The 19,445-nt window shown below is 49.4% G+C and overlaps 1 long non-coding RNA gene across 2 annotated transcripts; it reads left to right on the forward strand.

The window, feature by feature from the left end:
* Positions 1–361: 361 nt before the first annotated feature.
* On the forward strand, positions 362–19,079 carry LOC141279015 (uncharacterized). 2 transcript variants are annotated; one of them, XR_012332738.1, is made up of 3 exons: positions 362–523; positions 4,545–4,685; positions 18,829–19,079. It is a non-coding gene; the product is annotated as an uncharacterized lncRNA (long non-coding RNA). The 2 variants fall into 2 exon arrangements; XR_012332739.1 differs by lacking the exon at positions 18,829–19,079 and adding an exon at positions 6,964–7,412.
* The last annotated feature ends 366 nt before the right edge of the window (positions 19,080–19,445 follow it).

Below are 19,445 nucleotides of genomic sequence, written 5' to 3' on the forward strand. Positions count from 1 at the left end.
CCCTGAATTGGAAGCACGGAGTCTTAACCACTGGGCCGCCAGGGAAGTCCGCCCAAGAACAGTCACTTCTGAAGTTTGCAGAATTAAAGTGGGAGACCAGGGTGCCCAGCAGAGGTTCCTTGCTCCCTCATTCATTCATTCATTCATTGATTTGTCCATTCAGCCCCTGAACCCTGAGTGCTTAAGTGTGCCAGGAACTGTGCTGGGTGCTGGGGACACAGGGGTCATGTCAGAGGCGCGCCAACATTGGGAGGGGTTTGGGGCTCTCTCCAAGGCCGACGCTCGACCCGGTGACCTCTCTCCAACCCAGGCCTGGAGTTCCTCTAAGCCAGCCTCAGCCTTTCGTCCTGCCTCTCACCCTGGCCCCAGACCCCTCTGCCTGAGCTCACAGGCGATGACTTGGGTGACGTCACACCGGAGGCCCTGGCCGGTCTGCAATCCCAGGGGCTTCCGGCTCCGGCTTTCTGGCTTTATCCTCCCCCTTCTCAAGCATGACTCAGGCGGGGACAGGACCTGGAATGTGGTAAGGCTCTCCATTTTTACGCAATTGTTTTCTTCACTCAAACCGCAGGCCTTGTAGGGGAGGCCCCCTCCCCTGCCTCACAACCCAGTGACTGTCAGGGTTCAGACACCGGGTAAATAGAGCCTCTCCTCTGCTGGGGGTCAAGGCCAGTCCTCAGGAAAGCACCACAGGGGAGGGAAGCCTCCACTCCAGAGACGCGCTCTGCCGGGCACTGCAGGGACCTCCTCCCTCCCTCCGTCCTCCTCCTCCTCTCTTCTCCCCCTCTCTTCTCCTCCTTTTCCTGTTCCGCAGCCAGCAAAGTGATCTCAAATCCAACCCGTTAACAGTGGGACATATGATTTTTCCTAAGGGTAGCTGTATTTGTGCAAAAGAAAACCTGAATAGATGAACAGATCATTCACTCATTCATTCTTCATTCATTCATGGAGTGGCAGTAGGACTGTTAACAGCGTGGGTTTGGGAGTCACCCTGCAGGTGTGTCCAGCTCCACCGCTTTCTGCCTTTGCAATCGCGGACCAGTGGCATCTCCATCGTGCCTCCATTCCCTTATCTGGGGTGTGGTGAGGACTCAGGGGATGGTGCAGGCAGGGTGCCGGTGCAAGGTGCTGATTAGTCTTGGTCACTTCCCTGAGGGCACTAGGAGCCTTTGGGAAGTCTCAGGCAGGTTGGCGACTGCTCAGGTCCCTGGCTGCTGGGGAGGAGGGGGTGCCAGAGGAGAGGGGACACGTGAGAAGGCAGGTGCTACTGCCCGGATGAGAGGTGACACGGCCTGAGAAAGATATGGCACAAGGACTGGCAGGCCTCAGCGATAGGCTGGCTGTTAGGTGTTAGAGACAGAATGTCAGCAGAAGTCAGAAGGGTGGTTACCTCTGTGTGCAGGGGGTGTATTGACTGTGATGGGACACAAGGGAATTCCCTGGGTGCTGAGAAATTTCCATGTCTCCATCTGGGTGGCAGTTAAAAATTTTTTTAACTTAGGGATGTCTACCTAGGTTAAATTTTTTTTTCTTTTTGAGCTGTTGCTTAAGATTTGTGTATTTTACTTAGGTAAATGGTACCTCAATAAAAAAAATAAAGGGAATCCCTTGGTGGTCCAGTGGTTAGGACTCAGCGCTTTCACTGCTGGGGCCCGGGTTCAATCCCTGGTTGGGGAACTAAGATCCCGCAAGCTGTATGGCGTGACCAAAAAAAAAAAAAATTTTTTTTTTTTAAATAAAAAAACAGAATAAAATCCCAATGCCCAGGTCTCTGACTTGAATAGCTGAGTAGATGGGGATGTCATTTACTGACATGGGAAGCCTGGAAGAAATGCTGACTTGAGAGAAAAGATCAAGAACCTGGTTTTGCATCTAAGTTGTTCTCAATGCTTTCCCTGGTATAAACAATGCCAAGATGAATGTCGGCGTCCATTCAGGTAAATTCCTACAAGTGGGATTTCTGGATCCAAGTGTACAAGCATGTCTTTAAGACTTGTGACTCACATTGTCAACAAGGCTTTATCAATCTGCGTTCCCTCCCACATTCATTCATTTGTACATTCATTCCATCGCTGAGCGCCATCTCTGTGCCAGGCCCTGTCCTGGGTACTAGGGACACAGTGGCAAACCAGACAGAGAGATTGCTGCCACCCGCTTCCTGGAGCGCCCAGTCTGGGGTGGGGGGCAATGTAGGAAGAGGGACCCTCTTGTTCAGAGAGGCCTATTCAACCCTAAAGGGGTGAAACACTTGCCCAGAATGCTGGCCCGAAACCAGCTATTTTTAGTGATATTCTTTTTCCTCTGTAGTCAGAGAAAGATATATTAGACAGCCAGAGCGACCAGAGCTCTAGAGGAAAAGCGCTCCAGAGGGGGAAAAGCATTCCAGAAAAGGGCACAGAATGTGCGACGGTCCTGCGCTGAGGAGTGCAGGACAGGGCTGCAGGGCCAGGCAGGAGGTTAGAGCTTCATCCCAAGAGCGATGGGAACCACAGGAGGATTGCTTTTTTTTTTGCGGTACACGGGCCTCTCACTGCTGTGGCCTTTCCTGTTGTGGAGCACAGGCTCCGGACACACAGGCTCAGCGGCCATGGCTCTCAGGCCCAGCTGCTCCGCGGCATGTGGGATCTTCCCTGACCAGGGCACGAACCCGTGTCCCCTGCATCGGCAGGCGGACTCTCAACCACTGTGCCACCAGGGATGCCCCGAGGATTGCTTTTCTTAATACATTTATTTATTTACTTTTAGCTACGTTGGGTCTTCGTTGCTGCGTGCGGGCTTTCTCTAGTTGCAGCGAGTGGGGGCTACTCTACGTTGCGGTGTGCGGGCTTCTTATTGCCGTGGCTTCTCTTGTTGCAGAGCACAGGCTCTAGGCATGCGGGCTTCAGTAGTTGTGGCACGTGGGCTCAGTAGTTGTGGCTCGCGGGCTCTAGAGCGCAGGCTCAGCAGTTGTGGCGCATGGGCTTAGTTGCTCCGCAGCATGTGGGATCTTCCCGGACCAGGGCTCGAACCCTTTTCCCCTGCATTGACAGAAGGATTCTTAACCACTGCACCACCAGGGAAGTCCCTGTGTTTATTTTTGATTGTTCGTGTTTTCTAATCTTCTTCATGCACATGTACTGTTTCTGTAATTTTAAAATATATTAATATATCTAAATAATATATACTTAGATATATAATATATTATATAATATATATTATATATTTTAAAATATATATTTAAATATACATGCACATATTACGGATGCTTTTTATTTTATTAAAAAAAAAACCCTCGGGCTTTCCTGGTGGCGCAGTGGTTAAGAATCCGCCTGGCAGTGCAGGGGACACGGGTTTGAGCCCTAGTCCGGGAAGATCCCACATGCTGCGGAGCAACTGTGCCCGTGCACCACAACTACTGAGCCTGAGCTCTAGAGCCCACGTGATACAACTACTGAAGCCCGCGTGCCTAGAGCCCGTGCTCTGCAACAAGAGAAGCCACTGCAATGAGAAGCCCGCGCTGCAACTAGAGAAAGCCTGCGTGCAGCAACGAAGACCCAAAGCAGCCAAAAATAAATAAATAAATTTATTAAAAAAAAAAAAACCTCTCCAGTCCAAAAAGTGCTGGGTGGCGGCCCTAGGCTCCCTACCCGCCTCGGTTAGACCCTTCACTCGGTTGCTCAGGGCCTTTCAAAGCCTATGCGAGGTCTGAGGTGGGGGAGAGGTGCCCACCAGAGAAATTAGAAACCCCGCAGGGAGGGCGCCCCGAGCCGTGCGTCCCCCTGGCCGTGAGCTCGGGTTTCGGCCCAGAGCCCCGTCTGGCCGGTTGTGCGTGTCCTTTTCTCTCCACTTTGGGGTCCCACCTGCGCTCCCCTTTCGATCTCCCCGACTGGGACCCCCTGGCGCGGCCAGATGCCGCCCATCGCATAGGTGTTGATGTGCGCTCACACCCGGAGCCTCTGGCGGCTGGGGTGAGTTCCCCACCCCGGGGGCCTCCCGCTGCAGCCGAGCCGGCTCAGCGGGAACTCGGAGCACGATTTGGAGCAAGGTGGGCGCCAGCACAGGGCCCGGGATGGGACGCGAGGGAGGCGCGGGGTCAGCAAAGCCAGCCGGAGAGCAGGTGCTTCAGCGTCTAGGCGCTCAGAGCCGGTCAGACGTGGGTTCAAATTCTGACTCCTCCAGGCTCAAGTAGGTGGACGCGGGCGAGGTGTGACATCACCTACCACCTCTCCTCTGGGAATGTGGGCAGTAGCCCCTGCCTGGCTGTTCTGAGGACCGGGTGTTTGCTGTTGGCATATACTTCCCTCAGGAGCCTGGCCCGTTCAACTGCTAAACATGGTTTAGCAATTTCCATTCATTTTGGTTCAATTCAAAGTCTGGCTTCCAATGACAACCAAAGGCAAGGCTTAATCCTTCATTAGCTCTTGAATTAAAAACAACAGATGGACAAACAAAAAACCCTGAAGGACATTATTGAGATAATTGGGGAAATTTGAATGTGGAAGAAATGACCCATAACGCTGTGTTGAAATTAAATTGAGTAAGAGGGTGGTATTGTGGTTTTACAGGCATCGTCCTTAACCTTAGGAGACACTTGGTGAAGAGTTTAGGGCTGGAGTTCAATGATGGCTGCAGAGTGCTTTCAGATGGGTCAGTAAAAGAAGAGAAAGAGGAGCCAATGGGAGAGCGTTCACACTTGCTGGATCCAGGTGAGAAACTTGGGCGTTCATCGTAGTATTCTTTCTACTTATCTGAAAGTTTAAAATAGTTTTTTTTTCCAAACTGAAATGCTATCCACTTTCTAAGAAAGAGGGTCTTGCTTTCTTGTTGCATTAGGAGAAGTGTTGGGAACTTTCTCCCTCTTCTCTCTCTTCCTCCGTGTCGCTCCAAGGGTCCCCGACTAAGGTGTGCTGTTGTGTGTCAAACAGATGTTTTGGGCCAGCCAGGGAGCCTCACCGCTCTTCTTCATGCTGTTCCCAGGGAGAAGCGCTACTAACACACTTTCAGAACCCCTGTCCCCATCCTTGCTGGGCTGGTACATCTTGGACATCAGTCCCGAATCATGTCAGTCTGGCCATTGCAGCCACACCCCCAAGCAAAGGCCCTTTGACCAGAACAATAAATAACTCCACCTAATTTGGACTTCACCAAACCAACTTCGTTTAGTCTAGAGTCACGCTTCTCAATATATGGGACAACGGTCACACACAACCTTTAAAAGAATGGCAGAGCCATAGGACATGACAAAAACTGGTTAGATCCCACATGCTGTGGAGCAACTAAGCCCGTGCGCCACAACTCCTGAGCCTGAGCTCTAGGCCCACGAGCCACAACTACTGAGCCCACGTGCCACAACTACTGAAGCCCGTGCACCTAAGAGCCTGTGCTCTGCAACAAGAGAAGCCATCGCAACGAAGAGTAGCCCCCGCTCAACGCAACTTAGAGAAAGCCCGTGCGCAGCAACGAAGACCCAATGCACCCAGAACAAAACAAAACAAAACAAAACTGGTTAGAACCAGCTAGATCCAAGATGGCGGAAGATTTGACTTCCAGTGGACCTTGAGCCGCGTTATATACTCATTGTAACACATCAGCATCTGCTAAGTGACACACCCACTAGCACCATGACAGTTCCAAGGCCAACCATCGATGATCAAAAGTGGGCGGTGGCCCATCCTGGAAATCTCCACCCCCTTCCCCAAAAGAATTGGAATAATCCTCCCATTCATTCGCCTATGAAATTACCCAGCCCATAAAAACTAACCACGCCATATTTCAGAGCCCCTCGCCTTCTGAGATGGCCCACACTCTGTCTGTGGAGAGCGCTTCTCTCTTAATAAGTCCACTTCTCACCTCTCACTTTGTCTCTCACTGAATTCTTTCTGTGAGGAGACATCAAGAACCTGAGCTTCATCAAGTCCTGAAACCAGGTGTGTGATCTCAATTTAGAGACTGTGGCTTCGAGTCCCAATCTGGGCTTAGACACTTGGCTTCAAGTCCCTATCTGAGGCACATGGTTTCACTTCGAGACTCTGAAAATGACAAAATTCCCCTAAAACACACACACATTTTAGATGTCATGTCAAGGAGCTGACAGAAGCTGGGATGTCCATCCACTGGCCCTAGAATTAAAATTTGAATGGGCTAGACAGAAACAGGAAACAACCTAAATGTCCATCAACTGGCAACTGGAGAGACAAGATGGGACATATCCTTATAATGGAACACTATTCAGCAATAAAAATGAGGTAGCAACAGATACATGCTATGACATGGGTGAACCTCCAAAGTATGCTCAGGAAAAGAACCCGGACACAAGAGACCACATATTGTATGGTCTATTTATATGAAATGTCCAGAAAAGGCAAAGCTACAGACAGAAAGGAGATTAGCGGTTTCCTGGGGCAACGACAGGCGCTAACATTCAACGTGCACAAGGGTTCCTAATGGGATGATGAAATGTTGGAAAACTGATTTATGGCGATGGTTGCATAACTTGGTAAATTTACTAAAAACCACTCAATTGCACACATGAAAAGTGTGAACAATCGGTATGCAAATATGCCTCAGTAATGCTGTTTTGGAATGTCACTGGGCTGGAACATACTGACAACGGTTTTGGGGTCCCAGACACACAGGGCCCCATCATTCTTACTTGTGTGATCTTATCCCTGCTTCCATCTCCTTTGCCCTCTAGTCCTTCCCACATATTGTTCTGCCCCAACTGGGCTGTGCACCCCCAGCGGAGGGAGGGGCAGCGTGTGTCTTGCGCACACTGCCTCCCAGGGCCTGCTCTAGGAAGCTGCTCTCTAAATATTTGTCTAATGAGTGAAAGAAGGAAGGGATGGTGTCATCCTCTCCTTGGGAAAGTGGCAGGGTTCCTAGAAGCTCCTTTTTTTTTTTTTTTAACTTTTAGGGTTTTTTAGTTTTTTTTTTTAAACAATTCAGTCTTGTTTCTTCTGCTGCTTCTTTTTTTTTAATTTTTAGTTTTTGACCACAGCATGCAACATGTGGGATCTTAGTTCCCTGACCAGGGATCGAACCTGCGCCCCCTGCATTGGAAGCAAGGAGTCTTAACCACTCGACCTCCAGGGAAGTCCCTCTAGCTGCTCCTTTTATAGGGTCATCAAATATCTCCCCATTATCCTTTCCCATGGCTGGGTACGTAGGAATATCTTTACCCCTCAGGAGAGCATTAAATTCTGTTCATCATGTTGCAGTTTTGTTTTTTTTTAAACTTAATTAATTTATTTATTTATGGCCGTGTTGGGTCTTTGTTTCTGTGCGAGGGCTTTCTCTAGTTGCGGCAAGTGGGGGCCACTCTTCATCGCGGTGCGTGGGCCTCTCACTATCACGGCCTCTCTTGCTGCGGAGCACAGGCTCCAGATGCGCAGGCTCACAGCTCCGCGGCATGTGGGATCTTCCCAGACCAGGGCTCGAACCCATGTCCCCTGCATCGGCAGGCAGATTCTCAACCACTGCGCCACCAGGAAAGCCCTCATGTTGCAGTTTGAAACCTTGTCCTTGTTCCCTGGAATTGCTTACTTTAGAGTGATTTGGGTGTTGCGGTCTAATGCTTCTAGCATTTACCAAAGGCTCACTATGTGCCCGGGGCTTCACGCGTGTAATCGCATCCAACCCTTGCAACAGTCCTGTGGGCCAGGTGTTATTATTTCCCCTAGTTTGCAGATCAGAAAACTGAGGCCCAGAAAGGTTAAGACAGTCACCCAAGGTTACACAGCTGGTCAGAAGCAGTGTCGGGATGTGAACTGAGGGCCTTCAAAGTCCAGGCACTTGAAACTAAACATACCTCTGGGTCGTTCAATGGAATGGTATCAGTCAGACCCGGGGGTGGGAACCGGAGTTTCCCTGAACCCCTTGTTGACATCTGTTTTAAGGCCTAAGAACTGCATCTCGGGTGATTTTAAGGACTAGAAAATAGATACTTTATCAACACCAGTGAATGGTTTGCTACTTCAAATAGGGGTCCTTTTGTTACTTGGATGCTGTTTTTTTTTTACCTCTACCCGTCTCTCATGTTCTCAAAGTCTCTGCCTCTGCTTCTCTCGCAAAATTTCTTCCTTGTTTCAAGTTGCTCTGGTGAGCCCGTTTCTCCCTTTCTAATCCTGCGTGCTCGCCCCATCTAGTGGTAAGACTTGGGAATTACACTATCCTTCTGAGAAGCCGCAGGGTGAGGCAAGGTTTGGGGGAATGAATGCCTTGAGCCCTTCTGTCCAGGACAAAAATAGCAACAGTCTTCAGGTTACCAGAGGCCAGGTTCTCCAGATGCGTTCTAGCTACCTCTCTGGAGGCCACCTTAACTCTTTTATTTAATTATAAACTATTTAATCAAAAGAAAGAATATAACATCCCAGATTTAATAGATGTTACATTTTGCTGTATTTCCTTCAGCTCTCTTTAATAAAAGTACCTTTAATAAAAGTAGAGCTCTAGGGCTTCCCTGGTGGCGCAGTGGTTGAGAGTCCGCCTGCCGATGCAGGGGACGCGGGTTCGTGCCCCGGTCCGGGAAGATCCCACGTGCCGCGGAGCGGCTGGGCCCGTGAGCCATGGCCGCTGAGCCTGTGCGTCCGGAGCCTGTGCTCCGCAACGGGAGAGGCCACAACAGCGAGAGGCCCGCGTACCGCAAAAAAAAAAAAATAGAGCTCTAATCCCATCCCTTTGGCCTTCCTCCCCAAAAGTCATCTCCATGCCAAAACTGAAGTGTATCAATTCCTTGTTATGTTTTGTTTTTATTTTAACTACACATGTTATGTATCCGCATAGAATGTGCATTTAAAAAAATATTTATTTATTTATTGTGGCTGCTCCAGGTCTTAGTTGTGGCACACGGGATCTTAGTTGTGGCATGCATGTGGGATCTAGTTCCCCGACCAGGGATCGAACCCAGGCCCCCTGCACTGGGAGCGAGGAGTCTTACCCACCGGACCACTAGGGAAGTCCCACAATGTGCATTTTAAATATGTGAACAGAAGGAATTCCCTGGCAGTCCAGTGGTTAGGACTCCGTGCTTTCACTGCCAGGGCTCAGGTCCAGGGAACCAAGATCCTGCAAGCTGTGTGGCATGGCCACAAAACAAAACAAAACAACAAAAAATATGTAAACACATAAATGGTATACTGTACATCTCCTTTGGCTACTTTTTCTTTTTCACTCAACTCTGGTTCATGAGACTTATTGACATTGATACACATAGTTCTAGTGAATCCATTTTTATCTTCTGTATAATATTCCACTTTAGGACTAAACAGTGGTTTGTTTATCCATTCCTCTGGTGATGGAAAATTAGCTTTGATTCCAATTTTTACTACTACAAATAGCACCTCAACAAACATCCTTGAATGTGTCTCCTTGTGTACATGGGTCCCTCTAGGAGTGGGCTTTGCCACGAGTGGGTTACAGGTGGGCAGACGGAAAGGGCCCAAGGCAGCCAGGGCCCTGGGCTCAGTCACCTTGTCCAGTAGCCCCTCCACTAACACCAGTGGGCTGTACCCATACTTTCATTTTCTTCATGCATCATAATGTGATAAAGGCTTGAAGATGGAATTTCTGGGTCACAGGGCATGTACATCTTCAACTTTGCCAGGTATTGCCAAATTGGTCTTGTCTTCAATGTCACTTTAAGTGACATCAGGGGGCCCTTGTTCACCCAAAAGATCTGGGTGATTGCCATTTCCTGGGTATGTAGCTTAGGACTGGAGCGCGTGCAACCATCTGCTTACGTCACAGATATGTATTGATATCTGTGCCACGAGTAATAACATCCCTGTCTCTGACCCAGGAAGCTCATGTCTTTGATAGCCTCTGTGAAACCGGCAGGCTAACTTGTGACTTGCAAGCCGGGCAAAACCTGAGACACTTCACCATTCTTCACGAGACGATCCCCTTTCCACCATGTACAAAGCACTATCACAAGCCTGAAGGGCTCAAAGAGAAGGGTCCCCTTGGCCTGTTTTGAAGGATATGATGGTTAATTGTATCCACCAGCTTGACTGGGTCATGGGGTGTCCATACATTTGGTTAAATGTTATATCTGGGTGTGTCTTCGAGGGTGTTTCTGGATGAGATCAACACTTTTTTTTTTTTTTTTTTTTTTGCGGTACACGGGCCTCTCACTGTTGTGGCCTCTCCCGTTGCGGAGCACAGGCTCCGGACGCGCAGGCTCAGCGGCCATGGCTCACGGGCCCAGCCGCTCCGCGGTATGTGGGATCCTCCCGGACCGGGGCACGAACCCGTGTCCCCTGCATCGGCAGGCGGACTTGCAACCACTGCGCCACCAGGGAAGCCCTTTTTTACATTTTTTATTTAGCCACACCGTGAAGCTTGAGGGGTCTTAGTCCCATGACCAGGGACCAAACTTGGGCCCTGGCAGTGAAAGAGCTGAGTCCTAACCACTGGACCGCCAGGGAATTCCCAAGATCAACATTTAAATTGGTAAACTGAGTAAAGCAGATTGCCCTTCCCAATATGAGTGGGTCTCATGCAATCCATTGAAGGTCTGAATAGAATAAAAGGCTGAGTAGGAAAGAAATCTCTCTGCCTCACTGATTTCAAGGTGTGACATTGGACTTCTCCTGTCCTAGAACTCAGACTCAGACTGGAGCTATACCTTTAGTTCTTCTGACTTCAGATGTCTCAGCCTCCATAATCATGGAAGCCAATTCCTTATAATAAATCTCTCTCTCTCTCTCTCTCTCTCTCTCTCTCTCTCTCTCTCTATATATATATATATATAAAATACATCCTATTGGTCCATTTCTCCGGAGAACCCTGACTACTACAAGGGGCTCACAGTTAAGAAAGGAACTTTGCAACACACCCTGTTTTTTTTTCTTAATAGCATTTATTACCATCTGGTGATCACAGCAGTGTTTTTTGTTTTTTGTGGGTTTTTTGGCTGTGTTGGGTCTTCCTTGTTGCGTGCAGGCTTTCTCTAGTTGCAATGAGCGGGGCTAACTCTTTGTTGTGGTATGTGGGCTTCTCATCGTGGTGGCTTTTCTTGTTGCGGAGCACAGGTTCTAGGCTCGCGGGCTTCAGTAGTTGTGGCATGCGGGCTCAGTAGTTGTGGCATGTGGACTCAGTAGTTGTGGCGCACGGGCTTAGTTGCTCCACGGCATGTGGGATCTTCCCAGACCAGGGATCGAACCTGTGTCCCCTGCATTGGCAGGCGGATTCTTAACCACTGCGCCACCCGGGAAGTCTTCACAGCAGAGCAGTGGTTTTGTTTCTTTGCTTATTATCCATCCACCACAGCCCCATGAGAGGAGGTCCCTGGTCTGTCTTGTTCACCCTTACACAGAGCCTGGCATATGGGTGATGCTCAAAGAATCCTGGTTGAGTGAATGAACAAATTTAGTTATTGGAACCAGGGCTGAGCAGGGTTGTTGGGCAGCGAGAATGGCGTAGCAGGCATGGAGACTTTGTGCTTTTTTGTTTGTTTCTGTTATTTTTGTTGTTTTTTGTTTGTTTTGTTTTGGCTGCACTGCGTGGCATGTGGGGTCTTAGTTCCCCGACCAGGGATCGAACCTGTGCCCCTGCATTGGGAGCATGGAGTCTTAGCCACTGGACCACCAGGGAAGTCCGTGGTGTTTTCTTTAGCTTGAAAGCCACAGTCCCTATGGATGCAATGCGTTAACTGCCTTCTCCAACCTTGGGTGTATGATCCATCTGGGAGGCAGATTTCTTTCCCCTTTGTGTTTTGCCTATGAAGTGGGTTGGCAGCCCTGAGCCCACGCCCATTGGGAGGTCAAAGAGGGTGGCTAGGTCCCGGGGGGAAAAGAAGCCAGCTTTGGGTTAAACACGTTCCTCAGAGAAGCCAGTTCAGTCATTCCTGAGCCCAGCTCCTGGCCATCCATTTGTGATTGACTTGGGGGCTGGAGGTGACATTTGTTTAAGGAACAACAGTGAGAGACCTGAGTGGTGTGTGAAAGTGCATAGAACAGGAGACCTTTTCAGGAGGTTTTTCAACAGTAACAACACCTTGGGATGTTTTCCAACAATAATGCATTTACAAAGAATTCTCCATGGGGCAGCTGGTCAGTCTCAGGTGATGTTGGTAGAACTTGGAGGGATTGTAAAAGTGAAATGGAAGAATATTAACCCCCCCCCGCAACACAGCTCTGATGACATTGGATGGTAATTGCTGAGACCCCTCCCCAGGCGCCACCCCCGGCCAGATGGGCGCCCTGTTGGGCGGCACCAAGTCTCTCTTACTCACTGTAAATCCCCAGGTGGACAGATACAGTGCCTGACACAGAGGAAGCCTTGGGCTGCTAGAAGATGGATGAGTGCATTTCCAACACAAGTAGAACAGACAAAGGTCATCCAGGAGTTCAAGGAGAGAACTTTCCAGAAGTCTTGCATCCCATACCAACTGCCCCCCTCCTACCTCCTAGGTTCCCAACGTGTCCTGAATGTCCGTCTCAGTGCACTCACCTCCCACACCGTGACCACATGTCTACTCATCCGTCTTCCCTGAGCCCTCCGCTAAGGTGCCCCTACACTCATCTCGTCAAGTGACCCTCAGGGCAACCTTATAAGGCAGGGACTATCGTTAGGGCCAGTCTACAAATGAGGAACCAGGGCCTAGAGAGCGTGAGTAACCTGCCCAGGGTCATATGCATGGTCACAGCAGAGGCAGAATTTGAACCCACGCAGTTTGTTTCCTGCCTGTTGGAGGAGAGAGGCAGGTCAGTGGGGGAAGAGGTCAGGTGGGGCCTCCGAAGGGCCCGAGTGCCCATCCTGACTCCACCACTTTCTACTCGTGTGACAAGTTCCTTGGGCACATTATTTAACCTCTCTGGGTATTAATCTGTAAAATAAAGATTGGCCACTTCACAGGGTTGCCTTAGAATTAAATGAGATAATGACGCTAGTGCACCCAGAACCTGACCCTTAGCAAGCACTTAATAAATAAAACAATAGGGCTTCCCTGGTGGCGCAGTGGTTGAGAGTCCGCCTGCTGATGCAGGGGACACCGGTTCGTGCCCCGGTCGGGGAAGATCCCACGTGCCACGGAGCGGCTGGGCCTGTGAGCCAAGGCCGCTGAGCCTGCACGTCCGGAGCCTGTGCTCCGCAACGGGAGAGGCCACAACAGTGAGAGGCCCGCGTACCGCAAAAAATAAATAAAACAATACATAATAATGTTATTTTAAAAACATATGCTAGTCTATAAAAAGTGTCCGAATCTGCAGTGATAGAAAGCAAATCTGTGGTCGATGGACAGGGGAGGGGGCATCAGGGGAGAGGTGAGGATTACAAGATGGCAAGAGGAATCTTCTGGGGGTGATGGCTATGTTCACTACCCTGATTGTGAAGATACTTTCGTGAGTGCATAAATATGTCAAAACTTAACAAATTGTACACTTTTTTAATCAATTAATTAATTAATTAATTGATGGCTGGGTTGGGTCTTCGTTGCTGCACGCGGGCTTTCTCTAGTTGCGGTGAGCAGGGGCTACTCTTTGTTGCAGTGCACGGGCTTCTCATTGTAGTGGCTTCTCTTTTTGCGGAGCACGGGCTCTAGGTGCACGGGCTTCAGTAGTTGTGGCACGTGGGCTCAGTAATTGTGGCTCGTGGGCTCAGTAGTTGTGACACACGGGCTTAGTTGCTCCACGGTATGTGGGATCTCCCCAGACCAGGGCTCGAACCCGTGTGCCCTGCATTGGCAGGCAGATTCTTAACCACTGTGACACCAGGGAAGCCCTGTACACTTTAAATGTGTGCATTTTGTTGTATGTCAAACTTACCTCAATAAAGCTGTTTGAAGGCATATGTAATATTCTATAGCCATTAGGATTTCATAGAAATAAAGTGTGTATCCCTGTATAAACGATAACAAGAAGAACACCAAATACCATGTGCCCCAGCAGAGCCCCTCTGTATAAAATAGACACTGATAAGACTTCGATGAGAACAGGTCTTCGGGCTGACAGTTGGCTTTTTATTTTTATTTATTTATTTTTGACTGTGTTGGGTCTTCATTGCTGTGCACAGGCTTTCTCTAGTTGCAGCAAGCAGGGGTTACTCTTCGTTGCAGTGTGCAGGCTTCTCAGTGCAGTGGCTTCTCTTGTTGCGGAGCACAGGCTCTAGGCGCACGGGCTTCAGTAGTTGCAGCACGTGGGCTCAGTAGTTGTGGTGCATGGGCTTAGTTGCTTCACGGCATGTGGGATCTTCCCAGACCAGGGACTAAACCCCTGTCCCCTGCATTGGCAGGCGGATTCTTAACCACTGTGCCACCAGGGAAGTCTGACAGTTGGTTTTTTATATAATCTAGGGGTTTGAACTTCTGTTGTCATTTTTTTCTGGAGGTCACAGAGGTAGTGAGAGCAGGATATGAACCCATGTCTCTGAGTCCTCAGACCAGCAGCTCACCAGTACCCTCTAGTGCTTCGCTCGGTGCGAGTAGGTCTCTCCAGCCTTGAGCAGTTTCCCATTCTATCAGCGTGGTCACACCTCTGGTTCCAGTCAACTCCGAAACTTCCCTGGAAACAGGTGTGGACCAGGGGGTGCTGTCTCTGGTCCTGAAAATCTCTGCCCACCTCGCACCAAAGGGCAGAGCCCTATCTGCAGCTCCCTTCCAAGACCTTCCTGGTTGGTCTTTCAAGTTATGACGGCCTTAAGGAGTCAAGTTGGTGGTTTTGAATGTTTTTAATTAACAATTTAAACACTGTAGGTGATGTTCCAAGAGAGAAATGATAGAAAGAGTAAAGGGGAAGGGGATAATGTAGGGACAAGAGGATGGGTGGGAGGTGAGGTGACCAGCCTCCCAGAGACAGTGATGCAAGACGGCAGCTACCATGGGCTTTGGACAATTTTTTTTTTTTTTTTTTTTTTTTTGCGGTACGCGGGCCTCTCACCGTTGGGGCCTCTCCCGTTGCGGAGCACAGGCTCCGGACGCGCAGGCTCAGCGGCCATGGCTCACGGGCCCAGCCGCTCCGCGGCATGTGGGATCTTCCCGGACCGGGGCACGAACCCGTGTCCCCTGCATCAGCAGGCGGACTCCCAACCACTGCGCCACCAGGGAAGCCCGGGCTTTGGACAATTTTTGAAAACAAAATGTGGATATAAATACCCAGAAGCACTCCCTTTTGTAAGATTTATAACAAAAATTAATATGAATGGAGTTAATAGTACTAATGGAGTGGTCACCCAGTAGCCAAATCAGCAGAATTCACGTAGCGTCAAACTTGTCCAAAGACAGCTTCAGCTCCTAACGTTGCCTAAAGAAAATATGAAACTCCCTCAGCTGCCGCAAGGACAGTATTACAGCAATTAATAAACAAGATAAACCACAGGCTCTCCACCACCCGCCTCCCAATCCGATTTCTTCATTGTCCACAGCAGCAAATTTTCTAGGTACGTCTTGCAGGTCTCAGAGTACTGGAAGTTCCCATTCAAAGGCAATTTCTCTTAAGATATGCTAAATGAACTAGTTTTTATCTTAAGATACTCACTGATACTGGAAATAGATAAGTTGTTTTACACTCTTTAAAACTTTCTTAAAAGAGGGGAGGGCTTCCCTGGTGGCTCAGTGGTTGAGAGTCTGCCTGCCGATGCGGGGGACACGGGTTCGTGCCCTGGTCCGGGAGGATCCCACATGCTGCGGAGCGGTTGGGCCCGTGAGCCATGGCCGCTGAGCCTGCGCGTCCGGAGCCTGTTCTCCGCAGCGGGAGAGGCCGCAACAGTGAGAGGCCCGCATACCGCAAAAAAAAAAAAAAAAAAAAAGAGGGGAAATGGGGCACAATGCAATGTCAGGATCATTATGTAGTTGGGGGCACTTGCGGGGGCCCATTTATATCCATTCCTGGGGCTCAGATATGTTTGGGTTGTCCAGAGAGCTCTTTGTGAGTGGTTTTGAGGACCTCTACTCTTGTGGTCATCTTCCCACCCTCCATAAATTCCAGTGGCCAACTTTAAGATAAGTGACCAAATGACAAATCAGGAAACAGTCACATTTTCAAGGAAACAAAATGTCATTTGAGTATGTACAACAGCGCAAACTGGGGGGGTTACCCAGGCACAACACCCTTGCCCATGGCTGGTTGATACAAGGCCAAGATACCAGACCCAGGTTGGGCCCATCAGCTTCTCTCTCCGAGGGCAGTGCCGGAGCAACAGGGCCCCAGAGCTCCTGCCACCGAGGCCTCCACACCCCACCTCTGGGATCCTCTCTCCCAAGTCGGGGTCACTCAGCGTTTTTTACATTTCCACGGGCCACCCTGGGTTCTTCTAAGAAGCCCAAGCCAGTCAGTGTCAGTCGATTGTTTGGAAGCAAAGAACCTCATCTGTTACCAAAACTGTTACCTCAACTGTTACCAAAACAGTTGGTAACAGAGAGGGGGAGACAGGCCGCAGAAGCTCAGGACTTGATTACTGAACCCACATGAAGGACGCTGCAGGAGGCACCTCCTTCCCCGATCTCCATCTTCCAGGAGAGGGGAGCCCCAGAGCCCGCAGTGACAAAACAGAGGAGCAAGTGTCACCCAGACTCCCCTCGGGACCACGCCCACCGAGGGGAAGAGCTCCAGGACCCTGAGAAGCTGAGGCCAAGACCCCTTCCACCACCAGCACCAGGATAGGGCTGAGTCCTGACAAAACTGGCAAGTCGAAAGCAGTTACAAATGTCAACATCTTGCCTCAGAGACTCCCAGGCCTTTCTGTGAGAACATACAGTCCATAGCAGCATCGCTGGCCCCCAGATCAAAGCCCACCCTCCTGAGAATGTTCTACACTTGAACATTAAATGCATATTTATGGAGTGCCTGTGGTGTATGTGGCACAGTTCTAGGAATTAGAGATACTGAACACAGTAGACAAGGCCCCGGTCCTCCTGAAGCTCTCAGGCCGGCAGAAGAGATGGACAATAGACAGGGAAACAAACAGGGTGACAACAGAGTAGGTGACCGGGTGGGAGGAAGAAGGGCTACTTTAGATAGGTTGGGTGGGCTTCAAGCTGCGGTCTGAACATTCTTAGCAAGAGTTCAGGCAGAGATGGAAGCGATCTAAATGTTCATTGACAGATGAATGGATAAAGAAGATGTGGTACACACACACACACACACACACACACACACACACACAATGGAATACTACTCAGCCATAAAAAAGAATGGAATAATGCCATTTGCAGCAACGTGGTTGGACCTAGAGATGATCATACTAAGTGAAGTAAGTCAAACAGAGAAAGACAAATGCCAAATGATATCACATATGTGTGGAACCTAAAAAAAACGTTACAAAATGAACTTATTTACAAAACAGAAATAGATTCACAGACATAGAAAACAAACTTATGGTTACCAAAGGGGAAAGAAGGGGGAGGGAGGGGAACGTTAGGAGTTTGGGATTAACATATACACACTACTATATATAAAATAAACAACGAGGACCTACTGTATAGCACAGGGAACCGTATTCAGTATCTTGTAATAACCTATAATGGAAAAGAATATGAAAAATTATATGTGTATCTGAATCACTTTGCTGTACACCTAAAAACTAATGCAACATTGTAAATCAACTATACTTCAATTAAAAAAAAAAGGAGGGGGCTTCCCTGGTGGCGCAGTGGTTGGGAGTCCACCTGCCGATGCAGGGGACACGGGTTCGTGCCCCAGTCCGGGAGGATCCCACATGCCGCGGAGCGGCTGGGCACGTGAGCCATGGCCGCTGAGCCTGCGCGTCCGGAGCCTGTGCTCCGCAATGGGAGAGGCCGCAACGGTGAGAGGCCCAAGTACCGCAAAAAAAAAAAAAAAAAAAAAAAAAAGGAGTCGAGGCAGGAGAATAGGATGGGAAAAAGTCCAAGAGGAAGGTAGGAGCACAGCACATAGGGCTTTGAGGTCAGAGTGAAAAGGGCAGATTTTTTCCTAAGGGCTTTAGGAGCCATTGACAGGTTCAAAGCAAGACCAACACGATCCAGTCTGCTGTGAAAAGACCACCTGTCTCTGTTGTGGGGAGAACGGATCAGGGAGGACCAGGGTGGATGCAGAGGACTCCCTGGGGGCTGCTGTGGTCATCCGTGTGATAGGTGATGGTGGCTTGGATGAGGGCGTGGCCAAGGAGAGGAAGACAGCTGAAGAGTTCTTGAGTGTGTTTTGGAGATGGGGCCGGCAGCCTGTTGATGGGTCAGAAGTGGAGGCTGAGGGAAAAAGGAATACAGGACAAGCAGCTGGTGGAGGATGGTTCCACTTCCTGAGATAGGGACCTTGGGGGAGGAACACATTTGGAGAAAACAGTCCAGACTTCGGCTTTGACCGTGTAGGTGCTGAGACGTCTGGTCAACAGCCAAGTGGAGATGTCCAATGTGGAGCCAGATGCAGGGGCTGGAGAGAGAAAGTCATCCGGGGCCAGAGAAAGTCATCCAGGGCCCTCTCACTCAGGGAGAGAGGACAGAGAGCGAGGGGGTCTAGAACGGAGACTTGGGGTCGATCAGGATTGCGGAGGGCGTGACAGGGAAGACGTGGCAACCAAAGAGGCTAACACTGGAGAGGTAGGAGGCCATCTAGCCAGGGGACTGAGCTCCAGGTCAATACACGAGGCCTTCCCCGGCAGCTGAGAATCCAGAAGGGAGGCGTCAACTCCTTACAGTAAATTCAGAGTGTGGACACGAAGGCTGAAGAATAAATGCTTACTGGGCAGGCTCTGCTTTGGGGTAAGGGGGGCTCACACTTTTTTTTTTAATTTTTGCTCACACATCCCTTTGCACGTTTTTAGATGAACATATATTAACATAGAAACCTCTCATTATAAGTTTAAGTGGTTGCAAAAGACGCAATTTCCTGTCTATTGTAAGCATGGACATTTTAGGGTAACATTGTTACTCTGTTCTTCTAGGTCTGCTCAATGGAATCTGAACGCCATAGCAGCCTTACCTGCCATCACCCATTTATAGAATGCATGAACAAGTCAGAGGTTTACAATCAGTTTTCGGTACTTCAACTCACACTGCCCCCATCAGATGTCATCCTAATGAAGTGTACTTTCTGCCTAAAAGTCGTTTATCAATCATTCTACCTTATTTCTCTGCAACAAAGGTATGTATATACTACAAATTAAAACTTCATATAAAATTTTTTCTGGTGACCACAAAGCTCTAAGTGTTAAAATATTTCTCTTGGGGCTTCCCTGGTGGCACAGTGGTTGCGAGTCCACCTGCCGATGCAGGGGACGCGGGTTCGTGCCCCGGTCTGGGAGGATCCCACATGCCGCGGAGCAGCTGGGCCCGTGAGCCATGGCTGCTGAGCCTGCGCGTCCGGAGCCTGTGCTCCGCGGCGGGAGACGCCGCGGCGGTGAGAGGCCCGCGCACCACAAAAATAAAAAAAAAATTTTTTAAAATAAAAAAAAAATTTCTTTTGGATTGCTGTGTATTAGTACACGGTCAATCAAACCAACATAAATGGGTTACAATTTTTTTCATAAATAATTATTAAACCAAGAATTAAGATTTTGTG

This window comes from Tursiops truncatus, chromosome 6 (genome assembly GCF_011762595.2).
Source record: "Tursiops truncatus isolate mTurTru1 chromosome 6, mTurTru1.mat.Y, whole genome shotgun sequence".
Classification (NCBI taxonomy): Eukaryota; Metazoa; Chordata; class Mammalia; order Artiodactyla; family Delphinidae; genus Tursiops; species Tursiops truncatus.